Consider the following 15,200-nt stretch of genomic DNA (forward strand, 5'->3'; position numbering starts at 1 on the left):
GGGCCACTACCCCCGCCCCCCCCAGCTCTTGCCGGAGTCTCATCCAGGGAAACTGCTAAATCAACACGACACAGTAGTAGGTAGCACCAACCTCAGTCTCCCCTCATCGCTCTCAAAAGGGGGTTGGGGAAAAGACTTCGAGTACCAGTTCCTCGGTTTCCTGCGGCAGTTGGGACCCAGGATACGGGGTCTTTCGGGAGGCGGCTCACGTCAAGCTTAGGCCAGTACGACCCGTAAAAACGTCTAATTTAAACGCTCTCAGTTGCACGGAAGGACACCCCCGCCCCCGCGGGCCGGGGCAGCTGAGGTGGCGCCGGGCGTTCAAATAGCGCTCCGAACAAGTCCGCAGCGACCGCGCACGCAGCCCCCGCCAGGCGGCCCCAGCGGAAAACTTGAAAGGGACTCTGTTTGCCAGCCGCCCGGGGCGGCTCCGGCGGGGGCGAGGGCCGAACGATCACACAAGCCCCCCTCCCCAGCGCTTCCTGAGCAAACGCGGAGGGGGGGGGGGGCTGGGCCCACCACAAAACCGAGGACTCCGAACAGCGCCCGCCGCTCAGGGAAAGGCGGAGGTCAAGAGGCTGGCTCGCCGGATCCCGGTTCAGCTCTCCCCCAACACGAAGATGCGACTCGAAGACCACCCAGGATCCAGGGGGCAAAGTAGGGCGCGGCTGCCAGCCCTTCAGACCCCCGTCTCAGTTGAAGGAGGAAGGTGGGGGTCTTTCCGGATCAGTCCCTACAGAACCCCCCAAATCTGCTGCTGCCTCCTTGCAGCCCATGGCACCAGCCCAACTCCGCGCACCCCTTCCGAGCGGGGGGGGGGGAGCTATCTTGCTCCCTCATTGGGTGCTTCAGCTCTTCTGACAGGTCCCGGAGACAGCCCCCCATTTAAAAACTGGGGTCACTCACTTTCTGTCGACCCTACAAATAAACAAAGCCAGGCGCACCCCGCGCTCCCCGCCGGAAAGCAGCCCATTCCGGGAGAGGACAACTTCCCCCAGCAAGAAAATTAACACATTCTTCTCGCGGCGGTTCAGCCCCTCGCTCTAGGGAAGCAAAGGGGAGGGGGGCTTGGGGCCGAACTTCATGGGTAAATTTGGGGCCAGAACAGCGAGGCAGGCGCCTGGGACACCCGCCTCCCACACTCCGCAGCTAAAGGAACACCCCCATTCTCCCTCCCTGGCTTTGCACGCTGCTTGGCCACGCGGGGCTCGGGAGACAGACTGAAAGACTCCCCAAGGCTGGGGAAGACGGGAAAGAGAGGCCGCGGGGAGCGGAGGTGGTGGTGGGGGGTGATACTTTGACGGAAAAAAAAAAAAAAAAAAGAAAAAAAAAGGTCAAACTTGATCAGCCCGCCAGGCACAGCGGGGGCGAGGAACCGGAGGGAAAATGTAGAAGTGGCCGCCGCCCCCTCCAACTGGAGGGGGGAGACTCAGCCACGCGTGGTCCAGGGCAGCAGTTACCGTAGCCCCCAAAACACAGGGCTGCGAGGGGTCTGACGGGGGGAGTGTGCGCCGCAGATCTCCAATCAGCCGCCCCCGCAGGCGGAGCGCCCGCCCAACACCGAGAGGTGAGGACCCGGGCTCCCGCCGCCCCAGCGCCCTCAAGCTCGAGTACTTGGGGAGGAGACGATAACCCGCAGGGAGAACCTCGGCCCCAACGCACGGCGCCCAACCCGCAGTCCCCGACCCTAAAACCCCTCTTTTTGTCTGTACTCAGTGATCTGCGACCGAGCCGACTGCGGCTTGGGGAGGCTTGGGTATAGCAGCGGCCACCGAGCGATCACAGGCGCTAGGGCTCCCAGGCTCCAGGGCTCCGTGGCTCCGGCTGCGGGCGCCCCCCGCCCCTCCCAAACACGGACCCCTCCTTCCCCGTCCCCGGCTCTCCGCACCTGAACTTCGGGGGAGCCCGCGCCGCCAAACTTTCCGCCGACTTGCAGCGAACTCCGGCCCCGGCCGCGCACCCGGCCCCGGGGGAGGAGAGGGAGGTAGGCGGGGAAGGGGAGGGGGCCGGCCTCCGGGGGGGTCGGGGGAGGGCCGTGGCCCGACACCTACCGGCTCTCAGAGTCGTCCAAGCCGCCACGGCCGCCGCCGCCGCCGCCGCGAGACCGAGGGGGAGGGGTGGGGCGGGGAGCTGCGCTCCGCTCTGGGCACCACCGCCGCGGTGCGCTCCGCTCCAGCCGCGCCGCCCGCCGTGCCCGGGTCCGGAGCCGGAGTCACGCCGCCGCGGCTGGCCCGAGGCGGGGAGGGGGGGGAGCCTGCAGCACCTGCCCCTCCTCCCCCTCCCCGCGGCCCAAATTAAAAAACAACAAAAAGCAACTAATCACCCCCGAGCGAAGCGCGGCGCGGCGGGCGGAGGGCGCAGCTTGAGGCGTCCGGACTCAGCAGGCGGCGCGCATGGCTGGGCGCGGGCTGGGCAGGGCTGGGACGCGGGGCCCGGCTTCGGGGGGCAAGGTTCGGCCGATCTACTCGCTCGGCTCGGGCGCCTGTTCTCGCCGCCGCCGCCGCCGCCGCCTCTGCTGCCGCCAGTGCCGCCGCCTCTACATCCCCGCTCAGGCTCCGCCGCCTCTGCCGCCGCCGCCGCGCGCCCGCCCGGGCAGGAGCTCTGAACGCTGCCCGGGGGCTGCCGGCAAAACCCGGACCGGACTCCACGCTCCCTCCTCCTCCTCCCCCCCCTCTCCACCTCAGCTCCCCTCCCTCCTCCCTCCGCCTCCCTCCCAGCGCAGCTCTGGCCACTTGGACGCCGCAGGCTCTGAGGCCGGAGCCGCAGCCACTGCGCCTCGAGCTCCCCGCGCTCTGACGAGGTCGACCGAGGCTCAGCTCCCCTAGCGCGCCCCGTCTTCATCTCTTTTCTCCGCAACTTTACAAAAAATAAGAGGACCTTCCCTATTTTGTGAGGGATGCACGGGCTTGGCAACCTACCTTACGGGGAAACCCGCCGTCCCTCTGGCCCCTCTCTTCGGCGGGCCGGAAGCGACAGGGACCAGTAGGGAGGGTTTGGCCGCGCCCCTCAGCTCAGGTGCGCGAAGGGCCTGGAACTCCTAGCCTAGGGCACTTGGAGCGACACTGGGTTCAAAGACCCCACCCTTCCCGTAGCGCTTTCCGGGACTCAGTGGGCTCTAGTTCCCCGGGAGACAAGGGGTGGAGATTCCTGTCCCCATTTTACAGAGGAGAAAACCGATCTGAGAAAGGACAGTTTGTCTCCTACACCAGCCCCAGCCCCAGCCCTGACTCTTGGGGCTAAGGTAACTACGTTGTGGCTCCCTGAGACCCTGGCCTACAAACTCGGAGCCTGAAACAGTGCCTGGCACAAAGCAGTACTCGATAGAAACTGGTTGGAAGAGAACAAAAGCCCAGTGGGTACAGATTTGTGCCCGAATATCCTTGCCCTCACTCCATGCTCCCTCCATCTGCCCAGCTTGGGCTAATCCTCAAGCTGCAGATGTCTTCTCTTCACCTCAGGGACTCTGAGAGCAAGCCCTGGGCTCATATAATCCCAAACTGCAGATAATCCCAAAGTGGGAAGTTTCTCTGAATCTGGAATTTGTAGGGTGGGTTTATGTTTCCTCCAGGCAGAAAAAAAAGACCAGAGACCCTAATGGGGGAGGGGCAGGGCGGTTGGGGAAGTTTGTCTAGAGTTAAATGTACAGCCCCAAATCCACTGCGGCCCAGATAACAGGGAGTTAACTGCCTCTACCCGGTGCCTCCAGCCACAGGCACAGCCTTGGTAGGAGAACCGAAACCAGCTCCCACCTCACTGCTTCCTCTCCTCCTCTATGTGGCCAGCCTGTCGCCAAGGCTGAAGAGGGCCTTGGGGCCTGGGTCTTCCGGGAGCAGCCACTGGTGCCCATTCTCCAAGCATTCTAAATTTGGCCTTGGGACCTTGACCCAGCCAGGCATAGGGGAGTTAGGGAGGTGTCAAAGGGCAGAGTTCATCTGAAATGTGTTGTTTCTCTACCCATCCTGGCCTCCCAAGCCACAGGGAGTGACCCCACTCCAGGCATCATGGACACTATTCCCTTCCACAAATGCTGAGAAGCGTCCTCCCTTAACTAAATGCCAAGAATGGCTCCAAAGGGTGGTGATTAACCCTTCCTCTCTTGTCCTCTCCACTCCTCTCCCCTCTTCTCTCCAACACCCTTCCTCAAAGCCACCCCAAACATACCATGTGACTAAAAGCAAGGTACTTGCTATGGGAACCCAGTTTTAAGACAACTGAACACCTCCAGATTATCACCCCTGAACCGCTTAAAGATAGATATTCTGGGCCCCACCCTGAGTGTCAGGTACTGTATTGGGCACGGGCCATATAAAGATAAAGGAGGCAGGGTCCCATGTCTAGATGCTCCAGGATCTGCAAGTACTTAGCCCTCCTCTACCTACCTTTCTGGAAAAGCTGAGCACTGCCTGTGAGGGGAGACCTATTTCCCAGGAGTTAGCAGCAGGTCTCAGAGGAGTAGAAGCAAAGAAATGAAACTCAATCCTGCAGTGCTCTTACAGTCTAGGGTCAGTGCAGAATCAGGTTCTGCACACCCCAAAAAAGCTTCATGCTGGGATTCATGGGGGAGAGTGGGTAGTAGCTCCACCTAAGGGAATTACTATTAATTATCCACTTTTTTTTTTTTTTAAGACCTCTGCAACCGCACCCCCACCCCCACCTCCCAAGTCAGGAGGGCAAAGGCCAAGGGGCTGCAGGCCACAATGAAGATGAGCCAGATGATCCCAATGGTGACTTTCTCAGGCAAGGGGTATTGGCATATGCCAGGCCCAGTTTAGAGGTTGGATCTTAGAGCCTTCCCCTTCTCCTAGAAATTAAGAACTGCAGGGAGACTCAGACCCTCAGCAATTCAACCCAGGTAGGAACCAGAAAGGAGAGGGGCAGAATTGTCCATATGGAGAATACAACATGAATAGGAAACATCACAAGCCATCCACATAGAACTCTCCCCATAACAAATGAGACAAGTGGGGGTACCGGAAGGACTGCTGGGAGGTCTCTGGCCTTGGGGGAGATCATCTGCACCCCAGACCCTTTCCACAAGAACTGAAGCCACCCTCGTTCACTATTCTCTTCTCTCTCGTTGCCTCCAAAGAGGAATATTTAGGTTTCACAATGTTACTCAACCAATCATCTTAGCTTCAGCTATCCAATTTCTTAAGTCTCCAGCACCTTGAGGGGAGACAGGAGCCCTGAACCCACCTTCCGTATCAGTCCAGGACCCTGGGAACTGCTCCCCTGGATCTTGGTTATAATGCCTCTACCTGGTGTGTATGAAGCCCTACCCTGAGCAGGGCATCAGGCTACACAGCTTAGGTACATTATTAGCTCATTTAATCCTTGCATCAGTGTCAGCGGTAGTATCCTCCCCACTTGTCAGATGAGGAAACTTGCATGAGACTGGCACCAGAGTTGTTCTCCTGACCCCTGAGGAGATTGGCCTTCCTAGTGAAGCTTCTGGCACACAAATTTGCCCTGGGATTCCCCTCCGTCCCTTCCTGTAGTGAATTCTCAGAACCCAGAAGGCTCTGCCCAAGCCCCTTCCCCAGCACAGCCTGGCTTCCCTTATCAGCCCGACTCCTGCCTGCAAACCCTGGGCTCCACTGACCAACACCACCCAACACCGGTGGTTCCCCTCAGACCCCCCAAAACTCTTGTTCAACTTTCCATGGCTGCATGTACCGTTCCCTCCGGCCCGAGGGTCTTAATCAAGCTTATCTCAGAACTCCTCACTGAAGACCAAGAGCATGTGTTACCTCCCACTTCTTTCACTTCCACTCCCCAGCCTCAGTTTGGCCCGTATTCACAGGGCTGCCACTAGCCTTTGCAAGTAAAAAAATACCCTCTTTCGGCAGATGTAGGTACACCCTTTTTTTTTACTTTTTTCCGCAATCTCCACACCCAACATGGGGCTCGAACTGGCAACCCGGCAATCAAGAGTCCCATCGTCCACTGAGCCAGCCAGCTGCCCCCTGGAGGTACACCCTTTTGGTAGCAGATCATGGACTGTCTTTCCGTGTCCCTAGCTCTCTCTGCCAGGTGCGTTCTTGCAGTGCCTGCGCAGAACAACTGTACTCTGTGGCCTGGCTTTGGGGCCCCTCCTCTGTCCCCTCCTATGGCCACGTGACCACACTGCAGAGAAATAGTTTTTATTTGCTCCTTTGTCTCCTTGTCCCCCCACTACCACCACCCACCCATGAAAACTCCTGAGTGAAAGGGAGACTCTCCTATCTGCCCTGCACCTAAACCCAGGCATGGAGTTCGTACCAGCAAGAACCACCGTAGCCCGCATCTTTCTGAGCACTTCCTCTGCGTGCCGCACAGCACTAACTGCTTTCTGGCCATATGCTTATTTAATCCTCAGGCTCAGGCACCTGCTTAAAGTTACAAAGTAGCAAAAGTTGGATTTAAACCCATGCCTTGTCTGAGTTATCTGCCTTTGCTAGGACTGTCGTTTATCAACTAGTGATGGTCATTTATTAAACATCCAATAACTGGGAAGCGGCTGCACGGGGAGGGGTGTAGGGGTTAGGGTCTCCAATAAACACGGCCAATCCGGAGGCTGGTCTAATGTCTATCCCTCTTTGGGCCCTGCTTCCCTCACTTGTATCAAAGAAGATGGGAGCAAGGGCATTTGGAGCCCTATCTCAGGGCAGGGTACAGGATAATCTTCAGTGCGGTCACACTGAATTGTGACCTCGACCAAAATCCCAGGGCAGGACTCGGGGTGCAGACATGGGCAGGGGAAGAAAGAGGCTTAACTGCTCAGACACAGTCCCAGGCCTTTAGGGTCTCAGCCCTCATGTGCTGACTATTGGCCCGTAGGTCCTGCCACCATGACCCTTGAAGGAACACGAGAGGTGTGAAACTAAAAAGAAGTTTCAGAAAAGCCAGGTCTATCTCTTAGGCGGCCAAGGGCCACTCATCCCTGAGAAGTCAGTTTGGTGACCCCAGCTGGGACCTAAGCTGTATAAGGGCAAGAAGGGAGGAGGGGATTGGGGGGGGGCGGAACTCCACTCACAGAACAAAATAATTCTGGGGTGAAGTTGATAGGGAGCAGAGACCAGGCCAACACACACACTCACACTCTATTTTCCCTTACCATAGACTTGCAAACATGTTACGCACACGCCAGACAACCAGACATAGGCCCATTCTCTGCCAGGCGCAGGGAACTCAGCCTGTGTGGAGGGAAGAAAGGGAGTGGAGACAGTTTGGGGAACATCAGGCCCCTGAGAGTAGCCCTGGACTTCTCTAGGCACATTCATGGTTCAACTGTCTCTACTATGGGAGTGTGACCACGAGCTAGAGCTCCCAGAGGCCAAAGCTATGGCTCCATGCACCCTCCCCACCCCATCAGAAGAGGGAGGGACCAGAAGGTAACTGAATGGGGCCTTGTTGGAGGGGAGGGCAGAGAGTCCTAAACCTGGAGGCCCTACACGGAGTCCAAAGGAAGGGGTGCCCTTGGCGTCCAGAAGCCAGCCTGGCCTGAAAATATTCTACCAAAGACCTGCAGGCTAGGGTGGGGTGGTATGGGGAAGCCCTGCTAGAGGTGGGGGGTGGGGCTCACAGACCTGGCCCTAAAAGCAAAGCAGGGTCATAAGTGCCCCTTACACTGGGACTTCTGAAAACAGGACCTAGCTCAGACCAGAGGACCCCACCCACCAACTTCTACTCTGCCTTCGCCTTCAGACTCCAGAGAATGGGGTGCTCAGGCAGTGCCTGGGGGTGGGCCTGGGATGAACTCCTCTTTGAACTGGCGGGACTGGTTCTGTGTCTAGCCGCCTGGGCAGTCACGGGTTGCCTGCCAGGCCAGGAGGAGGGAGGCCTCAGGAAGGGGCCCCTTGTAAATCGTTAACTCCCAGAGCCACAGCCACTGCTGCCCGGTCTGGTCCCCTCAGTCGTGACTCTGGTTCTCAGAGAACCTACCCCAGGCCAGAAGTCAGAGGTGAGAGGTCAGAGCCAGAGGTCCCAGCACCTGGGGAAGTCCCTCCCCCAACTATCCGGGCGGTGGTGTGGGGGGGTGTCAAGGAGGGTGTCTGTGGGGAGGCCCTTCTTTCAAAGTTCAGAAAGTCTCACCATTGTTTGCCCTCCAGCCTTCCTGCTGCAGTCCTGACCTTTGCCTCTTAGGGAAGAGAGTCAGGAGCTCTGGGTGGGCCTCCTGGGGCAGCCCCTGGGCAAGTCCCAACCTCACCAGACCCTTATTCTCCTCAGGGAGGTAATTATGCTAGTCCCACCCACTCCACCTCAAGGAGTGTCACCAGGACTAGATAATGAATGGGTTGAGGAAAAGAACTAGATATTGTTCAGAACTGGGATAGGACCCTCAGCACTGTTCCAATCCTGCTTACTGATGCTGGGGTCCCCCAAGGGAAATAATAAAGGCTGCCTCTCTGGAGGCATTGTGCTTGGTTATCCGTTTAGTAATCACATTCCCATTTTGCAAATAAGGAAACTGAGGCTGTGAGAGGGGACTTACCCAAGCTGTGGTAGCCGTACAGGAACAGGGCCAGGATTTGAACTAGCTCCGTGCTCTCAAACTGAACCCTTGAAGGGTTCTCTGTCTCCTCAAATCCCTAAGCTACAGGTGAAGAGACAACCTTAGGGCAGAATGGGCTGGACACTCCTCCCCAGTGAAACAATGGGGGTTGTGTGCTGATTTGGGCAGGTAGGGGAGTGTATGTGGGCAGGAGACTGGCAGTGCCCCCATCACCTCTCTGTCAGCCCCTCCTGCAGCTGCCCCTCAGGCCACATACCCCCCAGGTGCTACCACAGGGGAGACTTAGCTGTTTGTTATACACGCACCCCCCCCCCACCCAAGAATTCTCCTGCTCAGACAGGCTAATGAGGGAGGATTGATGGTAATACCACCCTTTTCGCTAAGGAGGAGTCTCTGAAGCCTGGGAGATGGAGACCAAAAAAATAAAAAATAAAAATCAACTTTTAATCGAGATTGCAGATTCAGAAAAGATTCATAAGTGAAATGATTCCCTGAGGAAATATAAAAAGTTACTTACGGCACGGCTAAATTGGGCATGCTTCAATCAGGGGCTGTTGAGAAATCATTAAGATATACAAGACTTTTTTAGACATATGTGAGCTCCATTAGTAGGGCTGGCCATTGCTCCAGTTAGAGGGGACTGGGCCCTGAGCTAACTGGCCTCCTGTGTCACTTCCTCCAGCTCGAACCCACAGCTGGGGAAGGGAAAGTGGGGAGAAATCCTACCTGCCAGGCCCCAGGGGCCACTGCTCAGAGGTGGTCAGTGCCCCCAGGAGCCCAGAAACTCTAGCAAGGGAGAGTGGAGCAGAAAGGATTCTGGTTAGATCGGACTTTTCATTGTTTGAAGTAGCTTTTTCCCCTTTCCAATAGCATTATGTGGTGCGGCAGGGCTGGAACTACCTACTTCTTTTGAAAAACTAAAAAAGGGACTCCCCCTTCCTATCTCCTGACCCCTTCCTGTTCCCTGGGTCAGCCTGAGGAAGTAGACACCCTGCTCGGACCAGAATGCCCTCTCAGACTTGTGTCTGAGGGCTCTCTGCCTTGAGGGAGGGGACAAGTCATTCTGTTTGGTCCCTCTCTCCAGGGAACACTGGGGGAGTAAACTGGCCCTGGGAGTTTTCAAGGATAATCATTAGCTTTTGAGAGGACATTTCCCCCTCCCTATTGTATCCATCTCCATTTCTCCAGTGGAAGGCTTATCTTAAGTCTAACCCTCCTCTCTTACAGCCCTTGGGGATCTTTGTGCCCCTTGCTTTCCTTGTCCTAGGTCTTCCAGGGTGAGGCTAGGACATCCGTGAAATGTGGAGGGTCTCTGTTGAATACTGATCACCCCTCTCCCCTTCTGTGTATTCCCAGGGGGCCAGGACTCCTGGGACTTGGGACAGGGTCTGGCTTTACTCCTCTCCATGCTCTGTCAAGGGCCTGGTCCCTAGTTGGTGATAAATAAATGTTTTTTGAGGAGGAGGGAGGGCATCAGAATTCAGCTGGGACGATCTGTCCCCTGGGGTTAGGTGTAGAGGAGAAAGGAGACAGGCCACAGACTGGTCAGGACTGTAGTGGCAGTGCCTGGACCCCTCTTCTTAGGCCCATCTACCTGTGTAGTCCTGTCTTCCATCATATCATCAAGAAAGGCAAGAAACCCGAGCTGGATCGTGGTGGCCACGCTGCCTTGTGGGTGACCCGAACCCGATCCTGGCCAGGCCGAGGCGCTATTTTAAACCCCAGCCCCAAGCTGCCACCTCAGCCCGCCTGGCTCATCTCTGGTTACAAAGGCACTGCCCCCCTCCCAGCCACTTCCTCCTCCCCACTCCGGGACCCCCTAGGCTGGTGTTGGGTTCAATGTGCCTTGGGGAAACCTTGCTCTCTGCGGGCCTTGGTTTGTCACTGGCACCAAGGCCTCTCTCCATCCCCTCTGCCCAGCCCACTTAGGCACCCTCTTCTACCCACACAAGGACCCAGGTGACTTGTATTCTGAATGAAATTTTCCCCACAGATAAGGGTTCTCTTCTCTGGGAATAAGGGCACACGCTGGCCAGAGAACCCAAAATGTTGGGCCCAGAGCATGCAGTTCAGGATAGGGCAGATGCTATAGGAGAAAAGGAAGTAGGTTAGACAGAAGTAGGGACTTCCCAGCAGTGAGACTGTGCACCAGAGAACTTTCCCTCACCTCAATGCCTGTCTGCCTGCCTGCCTGTGAAGGAAGAAGATAACTCCAGAGGCAGCCCCCTCCCCAGTTGTCTGGCTCTAGGGCCTATGGGTTGGGAGACTCAGGCACCATTTAGCCAGCCCACAGAGCCTTCCTCCCTCCCTCCCTTTCCTGGAGGGGCCAGCTCGGCACTCAGGTGGACCAGCTGTCAGCTGGCTGGGCCCGCTGGACTTGTGTCCACAATCCTCCTACTCCAGGCAGTAGCCCCCACTGGCTCTGAGGCCTGCCAGCCCCACCCCCAGCCCAATACCAGCCTACAAGGAGGCAGCAGAGACATTGCCAGGACACCAAGGGAAAGGAAGGGAGGAGGCTGCTCATCCATACTGGCTCCCCCCATCTCAAACTGGCCGGACAGAAGGCTGCCCAGGCAGCCTGAGTACCCCCCATGACCGCACCCGCTCCCCCGCCCCCATGCTGTGTAGTCTCAGCAGTGGGGTGTTGGCATGAAGCCTGGCGCAGCTGAGCAGTGACGCCAACAGCCCTGCCATCTCAGGCAAGCATGGTTCCCTCCAACCTGGCAGTTAGGGCCATGGAGGGGGGAGGGTGTCTCCCACCCTCCTGGGCCTGAGACAGCTGGGGACAAAGCCGTGTTGGAAACCTCCCCTCCCACTATTGCAGAGGCTCTCTGGCATCCCCATGGGTCTTGGCCACCCCTTCCAACCTAGGGGGCTGGTCCTGAGGTTAGACCAGTGGTTCTCAACTAGGGCTGATTCTGCCTCCCAGGGGACACTGGACAATGTCTGGAGACATTTTTGGTTGTCACAACCACTGCTACAAGCATTTAATGGGCAGAGACCAGGGATGCTGCTAAACATCCCACGATGTATGGCACAAAGAATTAAATGGCCCAAAATGTCCAGAGTGCTGAGGTTGAGAAACCCTGGAAAGACCTTCCCCAACTAATCTGGGAGCCTGGTAGGAGGCAGGAGTCATTCTACACACACACTCTCTCACACACACACACACACACACACACACACACACGCCTCTCTCTCTCTCTCTCTCTGAGGCCAAGGCCTATCACCTCCCACCTGCACAGGGAGAGAAAGTCTTCTGCCCTTCTGGCTGTAGATATCCCTTGTGGCCTAAGCAATGGGGGTAAGCCTCCTACCTGTCCACCTACATACCCACCACCCTCTGGGTTTGTTAGAAAAAGTGCCCATGATAGGGGGCCTGGAAAAACTCTTCACTTGCCCGTGAAGGGGGACTCAGACATATCCTACCTACCAGGTAAGCTCCACAGGGCCCTCTCCCCAAGAGGATTCTGAGCCTATGACAAGGCATAGGTGCTGCCCTGCCCCTGCAGGCCTGTTCCCAGGGGCTGGCCCAGTCTGGAGCTGGTTGGAAGCTCTGGCCTCCTCCTCATCTCCCCACTCCCTCCCATTTCTATTTAGGAGGCAGCCATGGTGGCTCAGCTCCTATCTCTGGTTTCCTAGGGAGCTCTGCTGAAGCAGCCCAGCCTCCGTGGGTCCATCTGTCAGGGAGGCTGTTCCGCCCCATCGATTGCTGTTCCCAGGGGGCTGTGCTGTTTGAGGGACCCAATGTGGCGGCCAGATAGGAGGGAACCACACCAACAAGAGGGAGTGGGGGCAGCCTGGCAGCAGGCAGAGAGCTGAGGGGGGGCTGACACTTCAGTAAGAAGGAACAAAGCTAGACAAGCATGAGAAATGCAGAGGGCCAGGGGCAGCAAGGCAGGAGGCTGACTGGAATGACCTCTGAAGCCAGCTGGCACCCTCAGGACTCAGTTTTCCCTTTGGACACACTGAATTCCCACTTGCAAAGACAACAACAATAATAATAGCTGACTTTTATTGAGCAGGAACAGTGTGCCCAGCACTGGATTGGAGGCTTTGCACACCTTTGCTTTCACATGAGGCTCACACCCGTCCAAAGCAGGTGCAGTTATGCTCTGACAGGAGAGGAAGAGGCCCAGAGAGGTTGCAGCATTTGTCCACAGCCACACAGAGGACCTGGAGCTAGACTTGCAGGCGGGTCAGCCAGGCCCATGGCTGTGCCCCAGCCCCAGACAGACAGCCAGGCCTAGGGGGAGGAGGCGTGTCTGGCCAGCTAGAGGCCCTGCCTGCCCTCCCCCTCCTGGCCCTCCCCGTGGAGCCGCCTCCTCCCCTGGGCTCTGTGACATCTGCCCTGCTTCCCGGCCCCAGACAGCTGCCCAGAGCCACGTCAGCACTTCCACCGGGGAGCCTGGAAACTGGCTCAGCCCCTGGGCGATGAGGGACTGTTGAGTCCCCAACAGGGTAGCTCTAAGAGAGGGTAACCCACTCAGCTGAGCAGCTGCTAGGTCCATGTGACCTTGGGCAAGGTTTCTCTGAGCCTTACTTTCCCCTGCTTGAAAAGCGGCTTTGGGAAAGGGTTCATAAGAAGATGCAGTAACGTCCTGGGTGGACAGGGAACGTGTATTACCCCACAGCCAGAGTTCTGGGGGCTCCCCTCAGGGAGTCTATGACCCCCAGCGTCCACTCGGGTCCAGGCGGTCATTTGCCGGGTCTCTTGGGGGTGAGAGGGAGGGTGGGGAGGTGTCTGTGCCCGGGCAGCGCTGGCTGGCTGGCTGGCTGGCTGGGGCCAGAGATAACCGGCGCCTCCCGGAAAATCATTAGCATCTGTTTGGGCCCCGGCAAAGTTGGCCCGCCGGCGCCTCCGCCCCGCAGGAAACGGCGGTGCCCCCACCCGGGCTCACCAACTGGGCCCCCCTACTCCTTTTCCTCGGTCTCAGCTCAAACTCCTGTGGCGACAACATCCACCCACCCGGGGAGTGGGGGGCCTGGGTGCAGGGCCACAGGCTCGGCAGCTGGGGGGGTTGGGCCGCCCCGTCGGGGGCGTCCTGGCAAGGTGTGGGCGGTCCGGTCCGCGCTCCAGGCGATCCAGGCCGGCTCTTGGCGGCGCCCGCGCTGGCGGCAGCCCAGGGAGTGTGTGGAAATGACACCGCCAGGGCGGCGGAGATCCCCCCTCCTGACATTGGCTGGAAAGTGGAGCAGCTCGTCAGGGACAATCAATGGCGATCGATCGCCGAGCGGCGCTGGCGGACGGCGTGGGGGAGGGGCGGCGGGGCCGGCGGAGGTGGGGGCATCCGCACCGAGGTCAAACAACACACAGACTTGCTAAGGGGGACAGCGGCACTGAGGGGTCACACGGACACACAATCCGTACAGGGAAACATCACTAAGGGCCACTGCCACCACAAAGGAGGCACACTCACTACATGGGAGTTACACCACACAAGTCTGGCCACAGCAGGGTCAAACAAATGGTTCGGATGGACATGCACAAAAGTGTCACAGACACATAACCACCAGAGAGTCAGTCACACCATCATACCACCAGTTCACCCCGCCACAACAGGCCCTCCCACCATCACAACCTATGACCCTACACTAGACACCCACAATATCACTAGGACACAAAATGAGTCATACATTCCACTTGCTGGTCTCAAACCAGGCAACAGTAGGGAGTTACATATTCTGGCTGCACAACAAAGTCACACAACAAAGCAAAAAAGTCACACAGCCAAATTATATGTCTTCACCACCACCTCAAAGAACATTGTCAAACTGGGTGTCATACTATGCAACAACCCATACTGGCAACACAACGGCATCAAGAGCCCAAGTACATAACAAGGCCACACAGCACCACAAGTGGCACCTCCGCAAATAAGGCACAGACACAGCGATATCACATCCCCAATGTGAATATAATGTGGCACAATAAACAAATGCTGTGGCACAGGCAAAACCACGTTAACTCACAGGGTTCTGACAGAACTAAATGAGCTACTGCCAGGTGAGCACTCAACACAAAGAGGGTCTTAGGATCATTACTAGTTACTAGTATGTCCTATCAATATAATGACTGTAACTACTTAATAGTGTCTCACTCTCTCTGGGTAGGTTCATTCCTCTCCAGGAACCTGATTCACCCCAGCAACCAAACTTGTTCTGCCATTACACACACCTAGGAAACACCACTCAAGTGTCACGAACACAACTAACACTGCTACGCTCAGTCACAACAGTGGCTGCACATTATCACTTCCCCTGCTACAGACCCATGCCTGCCACACACTCTGGGGCTTTGGCAGGGAAACCACCCCCAATCTCTCACCAGGTGCAACTCAACTAGTATATAGCTACTGGCCCCACTTCCTGTCACTCTCACGAAGTTGTAGAACACAAAGAACCCCCCACCCAGCAGTGATCCACTCAGTTACATAGGGTCCCAGACCTCTTACATAAGCTCCTTGAGGACCATCCCTAATCAATCCTTTCTCCATTCCTCCATTTCCCCATACAGAAACTGAGAGTAGTTCCAGAGCCCTCAGAAAAGCCCTCTCTATTCCAAATCCAAAGCAGGAAACAGGGCTGGCCACTGATCTCAGCAATTTCAACCCCCATTCCCAGCAGTGCATGTGTGTGGGAGCAGGGCCAAGATCTGTCATTCCTTCAACACACCCTTATAGGCCACTCCTGTGGTTCCAGTATA

The 15,200-nt window shown here is 57.3% G+C and overlaps 1 protein-coding gene across 3 annotated transcripts in view; it reads right to left on the minus strand.

Annotated features, from left to right (window-relative positions):
• Positions 1 to 2,602, minus strand: part of CXXC5 (CXXC finger protein 5) — a 34,684-nt gene extending 32,082 nt beyond the window's left edge. For 2 of the 3 annotated variants that reach the window (XM_045794539.2, XM_045794540.2), the window contains exon 1: positions 2,052 to 2,602. The gene's annotated coding sequence lies outside the window, so the exon portion shown is untranslated. Of the gene's footprint in view, positions 1 to 1,888; positions 1,994 to 2,051 lie in introns of those variants that run through there. The other variant, XM_045794538.2, reaches the window with a different exon arrangement.
• Positions 2,603 to 15,200: the final 12,598 nt, after the last annotated feature.

The sequence above is a fragment of the Ursus americanus genome, chromosome 5, assembly GCF_024610735.1.
Source record: "Ursus americanus isolate L20-20 chromosome 5, mUrsAme1.1.p, whole genome shotgun sequence".
NCBI lineage: Eukaryota > Metazoa > Chordata > Mammalia > Carnivora > Ursidae > Ursus > Ursus americanus.